The following is a 17860-nucleotide window of genomic DNA, read 5'->3' as shown; positions in this document are numbered from 1 at the left end:
CTGAATTGATACTTATTTTGTTTTCGGATCACATTCTGCTGCTTTGGCTTCAGCCAACGCTTACTATTAGAAATAAGTGGATGTAAATCTGAACCTAAAAGGGTTCAGAGGGAGTCTTACATTTTTCACCACTTAAATGAATATAAAACACTGCAACTTTCCCATAGGCTCTAGAAGATGGGTTTATTTCTTTTTAATACTGGATTTGGAGAAGGGCACGCCTGCTGGGATGCCAGCAGGGTCAAAGCATGCAACAAAAATATAAGACCTTGACAAAACTGCTGGACATCTTCAATAGTTTCAAATCTTAAACCAGAAAACCTTCCAACAGCCCGAGCTGGCACCTCACTTGCTCTCCAGTTTCTCTCTCCTTACCCTCCCCAGCTCCCAGAAAAACAATGAAACAGGAATTATTTGCCTGAGACGAGCAGTTCCATTAGCAAGCATTACATACAGTTACTTCAAAATCCCCACACACGCGATAGCTCTTAACTTTTGCTTTTCCTATCAAAGCATTCTGAAAAGCAAACAGGATTAACAAAAAGAAAACAGAAGCACGAGTGATCTTTCATTTCTTATTTTGTTTTTAAAAGCATCTTGCTCCTTTCGCTTTGAAAAAAATCTTTACCTGAGGACCCATTTCTCAGAGCACGCGTGCACTACACAGAGCACGATGAAATCAGGAACCTTCTTTGCAAGGTGGCCATAAGGGCCAGATACAAGTTTAACGTGGTCTCTATTGCGTCTATGGGAAAACCTTATGGATAACAGTACAACTCTTACTACATACGTATCCTAGGAGACCAAAGAGCTTTCACATTTAAAAGCTTATTTCCCAGCCACGCTCTCAGTATCCATCCAATGCATTTACAAACAACACAAACAGCTGTGAGAGGAGGAACTTGTTTTAATTTCAGCCAGAATGTACAGTGACCTCTGCTAACCTCTGCACAAACATTTCATTTTATTTCACTTCTATGTCTTTCTCACTAAAAAGATGTCAGAAATCTCTTGTAATTAGTGAAGCACGCTTTTAAACTTGGAATTGACAACTGAACAGAGCCTGAATTCTCAAATATTTCCAGCAAATGATTCATACACACGCTTGCAAATCGTTTTACAAAACATCAACCTGTTAAATTCAATGTAACAGAGAACCACATAATTTAGGAAATACCCTCAGAAAGAGAAACAATAAAGAAAGAAAGAAAGAAACATAAAGCACAACGCATCTAATTTAAGCTCTTCACACTTCAGGTTAGAATCACCTACTCACTCAAAACAGGCTGAATTAAGGGATTTCCTGCATTTCGTGTCTGCAGCTCTGCCAGAGGGTCCAGCCTGCAGCTCTGGAGAAGAGCATCTCTCTGAGGCAGAGCCTTCATCACACAGCTCCAGTTCCCTGTGAGCCCCCAGGCAGCTGGCACCAAACACCCATCCCAAAGCCCGCGGCAGCCCCTTGCCTCCTCACTGCTTCTTACCCTTTCATTTCCAGATTGAGAGCAGGAAAGGAGGCAGCCCAGCACGCAGGGCAGGGAGAACACGCTGCTGTTCTCATGGAGGAGGAGGTGTCTATCACATGACAGCAGAGAACTTCAAGGAAAAAGGTTGTCGGCGTGCTGCCGTACACAACTGAACTGATTCACCAGCAGGCAATTAAAACAGGGCCAGCCCCTCCTGTAGCTGCTGCAGCATCCCACAGGGTTTGCTTTACTTACAGCAATAAATTCATCTGGTTCCCAATCTCACGTCGGTAGCTGGGGCTCGGGGAACACCGACAGCAGCCAAGGATCCACTGCATCTCTTACGCCCCGTCCTTTTCAAACACAAAACCTAACATTAACATTAACTGCGGGCTAAAATGTCGTCAGCAATTTCTCCTGAATGCATAACGAAGCAGGGCTACCAGATCTGGCGCTTTCATTTTTTAAGCACGCCTGGGGAACACGAGCGGGCGGCACACAGAAATAGTTACAGTAACTCCGTGCATACAGCAGAGCAGCTTTACTGCACACGCAGGACATCTCTGCTCTCCGTCATGCTGCCACGTGCTGCAAACCTCACGCAGATCCTACTCCAGTCACAGCCTTTCCAAAAACAAAAAAGCCAACAGATCGGATTATACAACATTATTTTCCTATCTCCTCCTCCTCAAGGAAATTATATTAAGAACAAAAGATGAACAATCGAAACTGTTGCCAAAGCTGTGCGTAATTTCTGCAAAATTCTCAAGTTAGTGCAGCCTTAAAATGCTGTACCTCAATACTAGAGGGATACACAGCACACAAGGTGCACATCTTGAAATCATTCTTTCTGAAAGAAATCTGTTTCTCTTTCCAAGCCATTCACTTGTAACCTTTCCAAACACGAGGTTTGCAGGCTCACACAGGCTACTGTGTTCCACTGCTATTATAAGGCCCATTATACTGGGCTTCAGTATTCCCATTTCCAAACTGAAAACCTAAGCGTTACTACCCCCTTTTGCTGGACATAATGCAAATGCCATGCAGCAGTCAGCTGCCACCAAGAGGTGTCACATCCCTTGAGAAACTATCCTCTCCTCGCTCTGGATCTACGCACAAGATAAAAATACACAGCAGAAAAGTGTGCTCCAAGTGAGAAGGGTCCAGTTTATATCTCAGTGGATGCTTTGGGTGGATTCAGGGTGGTCTTCACGCCTTCCTCTGTTTGAGGAATGACAAAGGCACCTAAATGATGGTCTGACTGGTACTTACACTGGGCTAAGGGGGTTTTGTCTGGTTTTAAGCATTTGACAGCAATTCATCAATATAAACTAATCTGGGAACAACATTTGTTAGCACACCTACACTGAATCGACATGGGGCTTTCTTTAGCATGCCAAGTGTCACTAGGTGAAGGAAAATACCCAAAAGACAAAAGAAACTCTGACAAAAAGATTGCAGGATGAAGAAATGGGGAAAAGACATGAGGAGCAGCCGAAGCCCCTGTTGTGCTCAGCCCAGAGCAGGGCAGGCTGAGGGGACGCCTGATGGCGGCTGCAGCTCCTGACAGGGAGCGGAGGGGCAGCGCTGAGCTCTGCTCTGTGTGACAGCGACAGGGCCCGAGGGAACGGCATGGAGCTGTCAGGGGAGGGCAGCTGGGGGTGAGGGAAAGGCCCTGCACCAGAGGGCGGTGGGCACGGAACGGCCTGCACAGGGCTGTGGGCACGGGCTCAGGGAGCATTTGGACAGTGCTCTCAGACATTGGGGTTGGATTTGGGGTGGTGCTGTTGGGGCAGCACGTTTTTTCTCTGAGCATGAACTTATTTCCTGCATCAACATGGGGCTCATCACACAGATTCTGTACATTTTGCAGTGTGTTGCAATCAGGGAAATTCAGATTTGATTTCAAGCAAGCACATCACAGGATCACAGCATATAACATCCCAAAGAATATCTACCAATATTTTATTAAAAAATAAAATCCTGTACTAATCTCAACCTTATTTCCTTACAAAGAGGTAAACAACTTTTACCCTCATTAAAAAGTTGAGAAATGTGCACACCATCACCAAAACGTAATTAACGCACAGCCTTTAGAAGAGTCCAAAGGAGCAATTTAATTAACCACCCGCTGATTTCATAAATGACAAGAACACACAAAGGTAATGGCACCTTATAATTGAAAAAGTTCCTGTTTATTTAGCTGAGCGATTGTGCCGCTCTACATTGTGCATAATTATGAGGAAAAATGTTTTGAACTCACTGCATTCTAACTTTGTAAGTGTGAGGGAACAACACGACACGCAAGACAGATCTTCAACATATTCTACTCCTTTAACGCCCTTACCTAAGAAGCCCAAAGTCACTAGCAACTATGAAGGTCTTAACCTTTATGAACTCTTCTGATGGGCTGTTTTTCCTCAGTTTATGTACGGAAATAGTGAGCTCATCCAAAGATATTTGTTTGTGGCACGTCTCACCCTGAATGAGTAGGAAATGCCAAAACAGAGTTGTTCCTTGTCTGAACCCAATAGCACTAGTTCTCTTCAAGAGCACAGAAGAGAGGAAAAAAAAAATACAGGCATGCCACTGCAAACAAAATATTGCCTAATGAGGGGACTTAGTTTATACCTGTGGTTCTCCTGCTTTCATACAATGGGATCCTCTATAAGCCCCAAGAAGTATTTCTGTTGAAGATCTTGTAAACTCGTTTTGCAATCCTCAATCTTCTTCACGTGGGAAAGCTTCCCTTTGGCTGCTACATCCTTTATTAAAGGTGAAGAGGAGCAGCTTTTATTGAGCTAGGAAAATAATGTAACAAAATACATGAAAGCCTTTCTCTTTTCTTTCTCTCTCTTTCTTTTATTTTTAATTTTTTTAGGGATAAACTGAATTTGTATTCCTGCTAGCACTCACAAAACTCAAGATGACTTTGTGCTGTTTCTTTACAACCATCAAAGTCTACCTGACTGAATACGAAATAGTAACAACTGAATTTATAAGCTGTCCGTCTCCCTATCCGATGGATGCAGGGAAAGCAGACATTCATACCTGTTTTGCAGCATATATAATTTTAACAAGAAAAACAGACTGTAGAAATTCAGTGGATCCACAGAGTAAAAGCCTTCACTTGAAGCACACCACAGAACAAGCTGCAGGGGCCTGACCCCTCATCAGCCCTGGTATGCAAGGATATATGAAAGCAGCTGCCTTGTAAAGCAGCCCGAAATTGCCAGTCCCACCTGTCCCTGGGATGACATACACATGGCACTGGCTCTCTGTCCATCTGCCAGAGGAAGAGTGTCTCATAATACAAATTATACCATTAAGTGCTGATCCCAACAGTATGTTTGTGGGATGTATCAAACTGAAGCAATGAGTTGGCTTGCACACATTCAATATACATTTCTACAATTCTTCATCTAACAGAGATCTTTACTGTTTGTTATTAGCTATTTGTGTTAATTGTTCCTGAGAGTTTCTCATTCTTCAGAGGTATATTTGCTCAAGCTGCAGCAACCCATGGTCAGGCCTACCCAGCCACATTTGCTGCCTATCCCAAGTGACCCTTAACAGCCCTCTGAAGTGTGAAACCTTCCATTACTACTACACACCATGGTTTATCTACTAATTAGAGGAAAAAAGGAGGATTCTTAAACACTGTAAGTAAGACGTGTATTCATTTTTCTGACTCTTTTCTAAGTCTTCCCAGTTTTCATGTATTAACTCAAAAAGTGCTCTGACCAAACCTGCAGGTCACAGGGGCTGCCTGTGCCCCAGTCCATCCATGCTCACCTTCAGTGCTCCCTCACTCTTTCCTCCTTCCTCTGAGGACTGTTAAGCACCTTACCACAGAACTGAACATGGAGCTGTTTTCCAGTGGTTAATTCTGATGACTCCTGCATGTTTTCAGGATGTATTTATTCAGCCTGTAAAAATGGTTTAGATTTTCTGCTTCTAAATGCTGGAGAGAATATATTGCTTAAATTGTAATACATGATTCAACAGCCTGCAGCTTCCAAAATGATCTGGGCTGCACAATATTGCTGACTCGTTCCCACCATTTACTACTGCAATAAACTTTATCAGAATTGCCTGCTTTCTTCCATGCTGCTAAGAAATCTTGGAAGAAAATGATGCTTCAAAGCTCCTTAAAAGAACTTTGTTTGGTGGGCATGGTGGTAGTGGGTCAGTGATCAGACTACATGACCTTTTCCAACCTTAGCTGTTCTATATTGATTACATTCCTCACCAACACAACGGCACTCAAAGTTTCTTACGTGGTCTAACCTGGAGTAAGCTGCCACGGCACACAGATTTCACCATGCCAAGTAAACTAGGTAATATTAGAACAGAGCTAGTGGAAGGCTTAACCATAAAATATCAGTTCTAAGTGTCATATTCCACTGGAAAAGAGTCTCCAAGAGCCATGTGGTTAGTGTAAGCCATCAAAAGTCAACTGGGCTGTGGGACAGAGGAAAAGGTAGTCCTTAACAGCACAGGAGAGCTCTGATTCTAACAGATCATCAAAACTTACAGCTGAAAAAAAGTAGAAATGTAACTCCAGATCCTGAGCATCCTCAAAACCCACCTACAGAAATTCCTGTACTGATCAAGGTGTTGTTTTGTTTTAATTAAAGGATACCTATTTCCCCCAAGCTTTCTGCCACACAGATTTTAAGTGCTGGAGCTGTGGTGTTTGGAGGCTCATTTGTGGAACTTCCACTTACTATCTCAACAGGCAGCACCGAGGGGAAGTCAACCACTCAAGTCCTCGCTCTTGCCTCCTGGTGATCTCTGAACACATTTCTATGGAAATGAAGGGTGGATGCAAGAAGGTAAGTTTTTAAGTTATCAAAATACATAAAGAAGTTCATTTTACATCTCACACAGGCAAAATACATCTTACACAGTGGAAATAACTGTTTCTCCTAGATTCGTTTCTGCTTCCATTAGGTTGTGGCGCGGAGAAACAACTTAAATCAAGGGATTTATGACTCTTTAGATAAGTGTCACAACAATAAAGCGCACCATATATATTCACCTATTTAACTCAAAAGAGCTATTCTTTTTTTGCTATTTAAAAAAAAATAGCTTACAAGTAAAATGTATTTCATTATCATTGCTGGTAGTCAACCTTATTTAAATTTTAAAAGAATAAGGAGCGTAAGTGATACAATTTCCTGAAGGAACTGGGCTCAGAAAAGAAAAGGCTGCGGGGAGACCTCACTGAGGCTTTCCAATATCTAAAGGTAGTTTCTAAACTTGAGGGAAATTAACATTTTTACATGGGTAAATAGCTACAGGACAAGGGGGAATGGTTTTAAACTAAAGGAAGGGAGATTTAGATGGATGTCGGGGGAAGTTTCTTACTGAGTGATGAGGTGCTGAAACAGGCTGCACAAAGAGGCTGTGGGTGCCCCATGCCTAGAGGCATTTAAGGCAAGGCTAGATGGGGCCCCGGGCAACTTGTTTCAGTACTTGATCCAGCAGCTGGCAACCATGCCTGTATAAGGAGGGCTGGAACCTGATGATCCTTGAGGTTCCTTCCAACCCAAACCATTCTACAATTCTAAGAATTCCATGCTTAAATACAGCTTTAACCTTTAAACTTCTGACTTAAACACAAATCACAGCACTCATTTCTTGTTCTCTCTGCCACCAAAGAAGGCTTACATTTGATTTTTACTGCTGAAATGCCACAATAGCTGGTGTTTTGCTGCAGAACCTAATTTACTAAGTGACAGAGTCTTGACTTGAGGGCAGAACTACTGCTGCCAAAAATCTCATCTCTACAAAGTTTCTTTTATATTCTCAAAACAAGGATGAATAGGAAATAAAGCACGGTCCAAAATGTTTTTCAGGTTTTCTCTGCACATAAGCAACCTATAATGTGACACCAATTCTTCTGCATAGAACTGAGTACTGGACAGCCCACTGAGGTTCTTCAACTGAATCACTTGTTATCTTTTAGCAAATAGATGGTAGCAGCTATTTGCATTTCCCAGGCTTTTCTGTAACTTGGAGCTGCAGGAACAGCCTCAGGGTGGCTTTCACTAGTATTATCTCATTTCAGATGTCAAGAGGCAAGCAGAAGCACACATGCTCAGCCATGATATCTCAGCTGAGGCGCCTGCTAGCTTGTAAAACCAGAACTTCTCATGCCATCTCTGTGACAAACGTGACAGTCTCCCAATATCTCTATGCGCACCATAGCAAGGGGAGTATTTTTAACAAGCTCTATGTATGTGTTATCTGCTGATTTTTTATTGTTGCTGTTTGTTTGTTTCTGGGGTGTTTTAGTGCGTAGTTTAATGAAACAAAACTTAGAAGGAAATCATTGAAACAAGATGCAGATTACCTGCCATAAAACTGACACGGCACGCAAATTCAGAATCCCTTAAGAACACCACATGAGAAGAGGAGGCTCAGGGCAGGCCTTATAGCTCCCTACAACTACCTGAAATGAGGTTGCAGTGAGGTGGGGGGTCAGTCTCTTCACCCATGTAACTAGTGATAGGATGAGAGGCAACCACCTCTAGTTGTGCCAGGGGAGGCTGGACATTAGGAAAAATTTCTTCTCTGAAAGACTGATGAAGCACTGGAATGGGCTGCCCAGGGAGGTGCTGGAGTCACCATCACTGGAGGTGTCTGAGAAGCATTTAGATGCGATACTAAGGGACATGGGCTAGTGGGGAAATACTGGTGGTGGATGGTTGGACTGGATGATCTTGGAAGTCTTTCAACTTCAGTGATTCTATGGCTCTAAACTCAGTTTTCTCAATCAAGAGGAAGGTGCCCTGGTACATTTTATATGCAATTTCTTACTAAAAAGGAAGAAGTATATTAGAAGTTGAGAACAAATTTAGTTCTTTCCACACAAAGCCAACCTTCACTGTGTAGACTTATAAGCATCAGGGCTGTCAAACTCACAGAAACCCCTTAAATAAAACACCAAGAAAATTTTTATTCCAGAATTACTTTGCAGCATAACTAGAATGGTACCCCTCCATTACTGCAACGGTACTTTGTGCTACTAACTCAAAAGTTCAAACCATTTTCATTTCTTTATTACCAGTAGCAATCTAGGAAATGCTGCCATCAATAGTAAATCTACATGAAGTCACACTCCTCCAGTGCATTTTGTGCATAGCAATCAGTTCATAACGCAATCTTGTGTTGTTTAAAATTCAGTTTATTCTCCAATTACTCTGCTAGCTCAACTCTAATTTATTATGTTTTCTGGTACATTTGATTTTAGATATTATGACATCCTGGCTCATGCCATTAGAGGGGAAACATAAAATGGTGAGGATGTCTAGAGACAGCTAGAGAATAAGATAGCAACAGCCTGGAAAATTAAGAATATCACTGTCTGTACTCAGCTAAACTTCTCCTGCGTTAGCAATAAAAAATACGTTGGCAGTATTTCTCTGATTTTCTTCCTGACATCCAGGAGTAGCCTCAGGGGCACCATAAACCTCAGCAGCACAGAACAGCAGCTCAGGTACAGGGTGAGCTCACTGGGTACGCACGGCAGATTTGTAGTGGTAATGAAAGCCAGAAGTGGTGAGTTCTGTCATCAGGCAACTCACCTCAGCAAGCAAGAACTGCTCTCATGTGTCTTTCCACCCTTTCTGTCTGCTAGCTGTCTCAGATCACATCCTTGTCTTGCATGCACCTTCATAACATAGTTTTCAGGAGGATCTATTCCATGACTTCCCAAGCACAGAAATGAAGCTCAACATCCTGTAGACTTCCAGTTCTTCCTCTCTCTTTTTCCTAAAAAAAACCCCGAGTGATATTTCTCTTCTCCCAGACACCAGGGACTTTCAAGCCATAACTTTTTGAACACAATGTAAAGTGGCTTAGCAACCACATCAGTTGAGACAGTTCAGAATGGAGAAGAGATGGCTCAGAGAGATCTCATCAGTGTCTAAATACCTGAAGGGAGGGTGCCAAGAGGCAGGAGCCAGGCTCTGCTCAGTGCTGCCATTACTGTTGGCAAGGAACACACAGGAATTTCCTTGTAAGCATCAGAAAGCACTTCTCAGTCATGGAGGTGATGGAGCACTGGCACTGGGTGCCCAGAGGCTGTGAAATCTCCTTGGAGATCTTCCAAAGCTGCCTGGATACCCTCCTCTGGGTGTCCCTGCTCAAGCAGGGTTGGGCCAAGTGGCCTCTAGAGGTCCCTTCCACCTCAGTTATTTCATGAAGCCCTTCTGGAGCCAGCCACTACATTGGAAGACAGAGGGAACAGCTGCGGGCATTGGGGAGGGCAGCTTGTCCTTCCATCTGCTACTTCTTTGCTCTCCTCTCCAGCAACAGCTGGGTGTCCAACTGCTTTTTATCACTTGCTCTGGCTTCGGTGCCTGGAGGGGACCAAAAGAGGTTGCCACAAAGAAGAGCCAGGGAATTAGTGTGGAGGGAGGCCAAGAAACAAGCATGAAGCTGCACAGAGGACAGGCGACATCTCCTGCCCCAGCTTTTCCACTGCCCTGAGTGCCAAACACAGACACAAAATGCCGTTTCTCCTGCCACTCAGCACACACAGAAGAAACTGAGACATTTCTAAATGCAACCGATACTACCTAAATCGATTTATTGTTTTTTAAAGCCCTGCATACCCTTGGTCCTAGCTACCAAAGGGCATTTCTCTCTCTCAGCATCCAAGGTAAAGCAACAGAGGGCAGCTAAAGCCCTCACAGGGATGTTTTGCAAGACTGCGGGCAGAACCAAGGGCTTGGAACACATTCACCTATGGGCACAGCGCCAAGCCCACCTGCTTACTCAGGGTTTTGCCAGCAAAGGCAGCTATCACCATCCTGATTTGTCCTTCGAAGGTGCATCCTATTGTGCTTGCTTCTGCTGCTATGCCTTGCATGCAAACTCCCGCACATAAAGAGGAAGGATGTGGAGGGCAGATGTTGCTGGAGAAGAGGCCGTCTGAATGGCTGACGTTTTCCCCCACAGCAGATTCTGATGTTTTCAAGCAAGAGAAATCCCTCATGCCTGCATAGCTTGCACCCTCCCAAGAAATGCCACACAGGGATCTGAAAAAAATTATGTGAAAGACTGGGATGCAAGAGACTCCCCTCACTTATTAAAGCACAAGACCCAGAGTAATGAAGCACCACACTGCACAAGCGCCACAATAGTTTCTATCATTTTAGTGCATGGTTACTATGAAGAACATACTGAGCATATTCTTCAAAAGCAAATGACAACTTCAGCTCCAACTGTTTTTTCTCCAGAATTCCTTACACTCATAAATGACTTGTCTATATTTGCACTGCAAATCAATTCGGATGCTCTGGTGCCCTAGTGTACCTGCTCTCATTACTCTGCATTGCAAGTGAACTGTGAATCAAGACAGGAGACTCGATTTCACTTCCCAGTGTGACTACAATAATCATCAATAATTTACATAAACTTATTTGGGGCGCTGCCTAGTGAATGTAACGGAGACTTAAAAGTACACACCAAGAAGAGCAGGATTTGTATACAGCATGATTTGATAATCTGAAAAAATCCCTCAGTAAACAAAGGAAGTTCACAGATAATCTTTAATACGATTAGAGTTGTTTTAAAACAATGAATAATGTATTCTAGAACATCTGGGAAGAAAGATGGTAGTTTTAAAAATCAAAACCTTGGGGGAAAATAGTTTTCCCCTCAAATACAAACAGCATTTCACTTTATTAAATCCTAATCCTCTCCAATTCACGTTAAAGCGGAACACTTCCACTGAAGAGTTTTATCAATGTACTTAAATACAATTTCATAAGTAAATACTGAAATACATTTAAGTTTTAATACTTCATTGTCATAGAATCACAGAACCATCCTGAATTGGAAGGGATCTTTAAATGTCACCTAGTACAACCCCTGCAATGAACAGGGACACTCTACATCTAGATAAGGTGCTTAGATCCCTGTGCAGCCTGGCCTTGAGTGCTTCCAGGGATGGGACATCCACCATTCCTCAGGGCAGCCTGCACCAGCACCTCACCACACTGGCTGTAAAAGAACTTCTTCCTTATACCTAATCCATATCTCCCATCTTTTACTTTGAAACCATACCCCTTGTCTACCACAACAGACTGTTTAGCAGAGTCTGTCCTTTCTTACAGCCCCCGTCGGTGTCACTGATGAAGATGTTGGAGAGCACCTGTCCCAGTACTGAGCCCTGAGGGACACCATTTGTCCCTGGTGTCTGTCTGGTCACTGAGCCATGGTGACCAATACCCACTGCTCCTTATGAAACAATTTGTTAGTCACCATTTTCATTGTTGTTGTTGCTTCAATTTCATTTCAGATTTGAAAAGCAGGTTTATTTTAAGTCAGAACACAAAGCTTATCTGTTTTTTTTTAAAGACAGAACTTAATTTCTGGACTACAGCATCGTGTAATAAGTTTTCCTAAACAAAGCAACCCAGTGTCTTTTTATATGCACCTACGCATCAGATGGAAAATGAAGAGAATAATTCCTATGTTACCTCGTAAAAAAGTTTATTACTTCTCCCATCACTAATTTACTGTAATTTTGTTGTGGAGATTTATGTGAACCCCCTCCCCCAATAAAACCTGTTCATGACATTTTCTACAAGCAATGTTGTTCATATTTATACAGATAATCTATTTAAAGAACGCAGCATTGAAGCTCCTCACCGCTGTAACTGCTGACAGCACCAGAGTAATAAAGTTACTCCACAACTAGAAGTAAAAGTAAAGCTACAGAGGGAACAGCAGTTAGGTTGGTAAAAAATAGTCTGGATCAGATTTCTGTGGAGTCCCTTTACCTACTATATTTCAGCTTCATTCACTAGCTTCATTTTATTCACATAGAGAAGGTCGTTACTATGTAGCAACTTACTATATATGAAGTTCTAATAAAAATAGAATGCTAATGAGATTTGTACCAGCAGCAATTCAGCCCTAGCAAAGCGATCCTATAATGGGTGCATTGCTATAATCACATAACGAGGCTGAATTCAGTGACTTTCCTGCAAGCAGAACTGGACAGAAGGATGCGTGTGCCTACAAAGGATCTCATGAAGTCCCACACATGAATTAAATTGTACAATCAAATTCTAGGGATAACTGAGTATTATTCAGCATGTGATGTATCATCATCTAAAAACCTGCATATATGATACGGGATATCAGCTATTCCTATTAGTGCTTCGCAGGGAAGCCTCTCCCTCTTTCCATCTCATTTAGGCTTATAATGTAGCAGGTTTTATGGTACGTGCTACATCACCTGCTTGAGCACAACGCCTCTTCTACTCAGAGTCAATATCGCAGCTCAGACAGAGCTGCCCTCTTTGAAATGACAACATCTCGTCATTACTGCACCCTGACTGCACTGCACCTCTGCAAAGCAAGTTGCCTTCACTAAACTTGAGATTGTTCTTTAAAGACAAATGGGAGCTGTTGTGAGATCTGTATTGTTGTAATAATTTATAGGAAATAACATGTCAAACTGTATCCAAAAGCTCTTCATCAAACATCCTCCACTTCATAATGTCATGACACCAAGAGATGAACATTTCCTGGCTTCACAGCTTCCCAAACTTCTCAAAATATTATTTAGGAAAGTATTTCACTTCTGTGGCTTTCTATACTAGCATGGCAAGCATCTCTTACTGTTGAAGAAAGAACTGTAACAGTTTCATTTCACACTCCAGTAATCGGGAATTCTGCATTACCACTCACTTTCATGTTTATTTTCCCATAGATTCTCTTTTTCTGCTTCCATGGCAAGACAGCTCGGGTCAAGAGCAGAGACACTCAGGGCTGCTGATTTTCCTTTTTACTGATACTCATTTATCTTCACTTTTGGTTTACTGGTGTTTTAGTTTCAGCTGGGACAGAATTATCTTCTTCAGAGAGTCTGCTGCGATGCCATGTTCTGGTTCTAGGAGAAAACCAATGTTGATAACACAGCAATGCTTATAGTTGCTGCTAAACAGTGTTGGACAAAATCAAGGCCATTCACAGCAAAAGGTCCACAGAGCTGGAAGGGAACAGAATGAGGAAAGTTGACTTATGCTGGCCAATGGGACAGTCCATATCACGTGCAAGGAGTTCTGAAGGGGGGTAGCAGTTCATCTGGACCTTTTGTGCTGCTCAGGGCAGGAGGAACTGGGCATTGGTCAGGGGATGGTGAACAATAGCTTGAATGTCACTTGTTCTATATCTCTCACAGAGAGAGAAAAAAGGCTAACAGTTGTAGCTATCTTAGTAAAGAGTTTTATCTCAACCCACAAGTTCTACTTTGTTCTTTCAAATTCTCTCCCTCATCCCCATTGGGAAGTGGGGGGAGTAAGTGAATGACTGTGAGGTGCTGAGCCACCTGCTGTGTTAAACCACAACTGGAAAGTTAATTTTCCCTGCAGAAGGCGAAAGAACCACAGTCAATAGGTAAGTCAGCAGCTGTCTGTCAAAATGGATTTCAGAGGGAGAAAACTCCCCACAGCTACAAATGCAAGTATTATTTATACTGAACCATGCCCACACTGTTAGAATATACCATGAGAGCTTACTGCTCTACAGACAGTGATGCCTAATTCAGCTCCTCTCACTTCCAACTGGACAGACACATAGCACAAGCTGCAGGATATGATGTATCAGCACTAAGCAGACATGCTGAGCCATCCAGCAGGTAAACAGGTACTGCACAGCAGTTATTTGCCACACTAAGTGCAATTTTAATAGGTGATTTGGAAAGGAAACATTTGCTTGGTAGTCTCTGAATTCCTACAAAGCTTTATTATGTCCATGTGAAGATCCAACATAAACGTTTTTGTAAGGCATTCAGATACAGTGCACAACAGATCCATAAGCACACAAACGTATCTGCATATATGCCCCCAGTAATGTTGATGAGAATAGCTTCACTTTTAGCATTTTAAAGGCATTAGAACAGTAAAGAAGCAAAAGGCAATTCTGAAGGCAGTGCTGAAAAAAGAGCATTTCATTCTCCTTTGCTATAAGGCAGGACACCTTGTGATTTTTAAGGCTTCAATCTTAATTAGAAGAAGCAATGACAGCTTGGTAATGGACTACTTGTAAAATAACCCTGCAATGGACTTACCCTAATTTTTAGTTAGCATAAAAGCAGGATCTAGCATGGAAGCAGAACTATTTTATTGATTCATTAGGATCTGCATGTTAGGTAAGCTTCATTTATTCACACAAAGGGCTGAGAGATCTCCTCCGGAACAGACAAGTAATAAAGACAAGAAAGAGGCTGCACAGCAGGCAGTCCCAGTCAACCTGCTCTCAATAGATAGCTGACTTTAAAAGTGTTTAAAAGCTTTAAAAAAGAAAAATAAAAACCTTCTTTTAATTAAAAATATGGACAGCTTCGTGCTGGATGAAGGGTGCGATTAAAGTTATATGAACATAAGGAAGATCACAGCAAACTCTTAAAAAGACCAGCAAGCCTCTGGAAGAAATTAGGATCTACGTGGCCTGGCGACGTATCAGCTTTCACTTACAGTTACTTCAATCTGGTTACAAACAAGTTTTAAACCCAATAAAAGAACTACAGTGGGAGAAATGATAATGTGGAGCAGGGGAGTAAGAACAAAAACACATTAGTGGATGGACCATTGATAAGTGAAACAGCAACATGGCATCCCCTGAATGAGGTAGCATAGATGACAGTTGTTTTTTTCCCCTTTTTCCCTATAACTTGGAGCCTCCAAATGTGTAGAGGCATCTTAAATCAAATCCATAAACATGGACCATCTTTTTCGAGTTAGGCTACTGGTTAGGCTGCAGTTGGACTTGATGATCTTCAAGGTCTTTCCCAACCTGGGTAATTCTATGATTCTATGTTATGAGTTCTATGATATGAGGAACTACCTGTACTGGAATTGAGACGTGGTGAGCATAAGAGTGTGGGGGGTATTCTTAGTTTGGCTTTGGTTTTGCATGTGTAGCAGGTGGCAATGTCAGGGGAATGATCCTGATGACATCGCTATGCCAGCGGAAAACTCAGTATAGGTCTATTAGACAGACACAGAGAACATCTGCTGATGCAGCTCATTTCCTGTGGCAGTAAAACAAGGTACCCAGACAGAAGCGCACTCACACTGTGACAAACTAAATGCATTGACTAAGAAGGCTCACTGATAGCAGCCTGCCAATCTCCCCACGCCTCCCCCCAAAATGCCTACCAGAAAACTCATGGCACATTTGGGTTTTGAAGTGTTGTGGCAAAACAAGCTGGCTTATCCAGATACCATACAACTACTGTAGGTCCCTGTGCTCACCCCACAGCACCAGCCCATAGGTGACTGACAATTGCATCCCAGTGAGCTCTACTGGCTTGTGCAAGCTCTTGGGAGATGGTCATGAAAACATAAGACTGTAACGCTATCCCCAGGGGCTGCAACGAGGGGAGAACACTGCAAAATCATTCCCCTTTATACAGCATCCCAGTGCAGAAGCTGACCACCCATTTACCCCAGCGTACCGAGCAATGTGACAGCACTACACTAGTCCAGTCAATGCCATCCAGAAAAACTATTCTTCAGCCACAGTTCCCTGCACTCCGCTCAGGTGCAGCCGCATGCTCCTGTAATGCACATCACCTCCAACTGTACTCTGTTCCAAGCAACACTGCAGCAAGGACAAATGAGGTTACTTCCATATTCTTCATGATTTAGAGCAAGTTATTTGCAACATTTAAAAACAGCATCTGTACATGCACTGGATATATTTCTCACTCAGACTCTAAAATCAACAGTTCTTCCTAACCATTCTGTGCACTCCATTGAAAAGTAGTTAAGCATTAGAGAACCTGCAAGGAAATACGAGGACACTCTTTACTGTGGAATGAAGGGAAAACTGCCAGGCAAATGCAACACCCACCACCCAACCCAAAGCAAAGCAACTCCACCTTTCCACAGACTAGCAGGCAAACATTAGCTTAAAACATAATATTCAAAGGATCACAGAATTATTTGAGTTGGAAGGGATCTCTAAAGATCATCTAGTCCAACCCCTCTGCAACAAAGCAGGGAAACCTGCAGCTCAATCAGATGCTCAGAGTCCCAATCCAGCCTGACCTTGAATGCCTCTAGGGACGAGGCACCCACCAAGTCTTTGGGCAACCTGTGCCAGAACCTCACTGCCCTATAAAAAATATCCAACACATTTATAACCTCTCAATTGCTTCATTGACTGATTTGGTCAGGAAAAGGCAAATACTGAGCTGAGTTACCACAAGAAACCATTAAAAACAACAAAAAGCACCACAACACTGTGAATTGGGTAGGGAATTCACAGAATAGGAAAATATAACTTAGAACCTTGTCTTTTCACAGATTATTTGATTTTAGAGTTGCACTGAAATAGAGGTACATAGCCACCTCTGACTAGTTTTAGGATAACCCAAGAAAGATTCTACCTACAAGACAGCAATAAGAAAGGAATAGCTTACTTCTCATTCCCAGGGCCTCATCCAACCTACCCTTGACCACCACCAAGGGATGGGCAGATTAAAACTTAGAGCTTAGAGATCAAAAGGGGCAGACATCCAGGCAAGCCTGTGCCACCACAACAACCTGATGGACGCAGCAGCTGCCAGCATCACTTCAGAGCATCTTGGTCCAGCCCCACTTGCACCCAAAGAGCAGGCAGCATCTCTCATTGCCAAGTCAGAAGCCACCAGCCACTTGTACTGTTTCATGCAAAAGAGAGCACGGTCAGTATGAAAACGCATGACAGGTTTAGCCTATGAACTTTGTGAATATAAATCCTGACCCTGAAAACGTTTACATGCAGGCTTAGCGCTAAGCCTAAGAACAGGCCCACTAATTCCAAAAGAAATACTTGGATGTTTAGAATTAAACATATGTAAGTACACAGATCCGCAGAATTGGGGACAGAAAAAGCACACACCACAATTGTATGGGTTTTTATTGCTCTGTGGATACCACAGCGTAGCAAGTACATCATTCATGATATTTAATAGAATTTTCATCTGCAACATGCCCTGCAGTTCCTCAGCAAACACCACTGACCTAATAAAACAATTAAGAACCACAAGACTTGACGGTGCCATGTTAAGTTGTTTCTGCAGACCAAACCAACTGAGAATTTTCCAATCCCGGAGACAGGCCACAGCTGCATCTGATCAGTCACCAGGCGCCTCTTACACCAGGGAGCATCTTAGCACACTACGAGTGCTGCTTTCTTACCCATTGCAGACCATAATATCTCACGGCTTCTTAAGCAAGCAGCATCGGGCTGATTTATGACACCAATTTATATTAATCCAATATCTAATACATATCATATGCTTGAAACACTTCACTTTTAAAGTGATATCATTGGTTACCACATCTCCTTAACAGTAGCTTTCAGCTACATCAAGCCAT

The 17860-nt window shown here is 42.6% G+C and overlaps 1 protein-coding gene across 5 annotated transcripts in view; it reads right to left on the bottom strand.

Moving 5' to 3' along the window:
* The window catches only part of LNX2 (ligand of numb-protein X 2), a 62726-nt gene that overhangs the window by 43036 nt on the left and 1830 nt on the right, over nt 1–17860 (bottom strand). Inside the window, exon 1 of one of the 5 annotated variants that reach the window (XM_072326420.1) lies at nt 1719–1948. The exons of 2 other annotated variants lie outside the window; for them this stretch is intronic. The gene's annotated coding sequence lies outside the window, so the exon portion shown is untranslated. Of the gene's footprint in view, nt 1–1276; nt 1635–1718; nt 1949–17860 lie in introns of those variants that run through there. 2 more of the 5 variants (XM_072326419.1, XM_072326422.1) reach the window with 2 other exon arrangements.

This window comes from Excalfactoria chinensis, chromosome 1 (genome assembly GCF_039878825.1).
Source record: "Excalfactoria chinensis isolate bCotChi1 chromosome 1, bCotChi1.hap2, whole genome shotgun sequence".
Taxonomy (NCBI): domain Eukaryota; kingdom Metazoa; phylum Chordata; class Aves; order Galliformes; family Phasianidae; genus Excalfactoria; species Excalfactoria chinensis.
The sequence above is the reverse complement of the archived record's forward strand: the minus strand, read 5'-3'. Positions and strand labels throughout refer to the sequence as shown.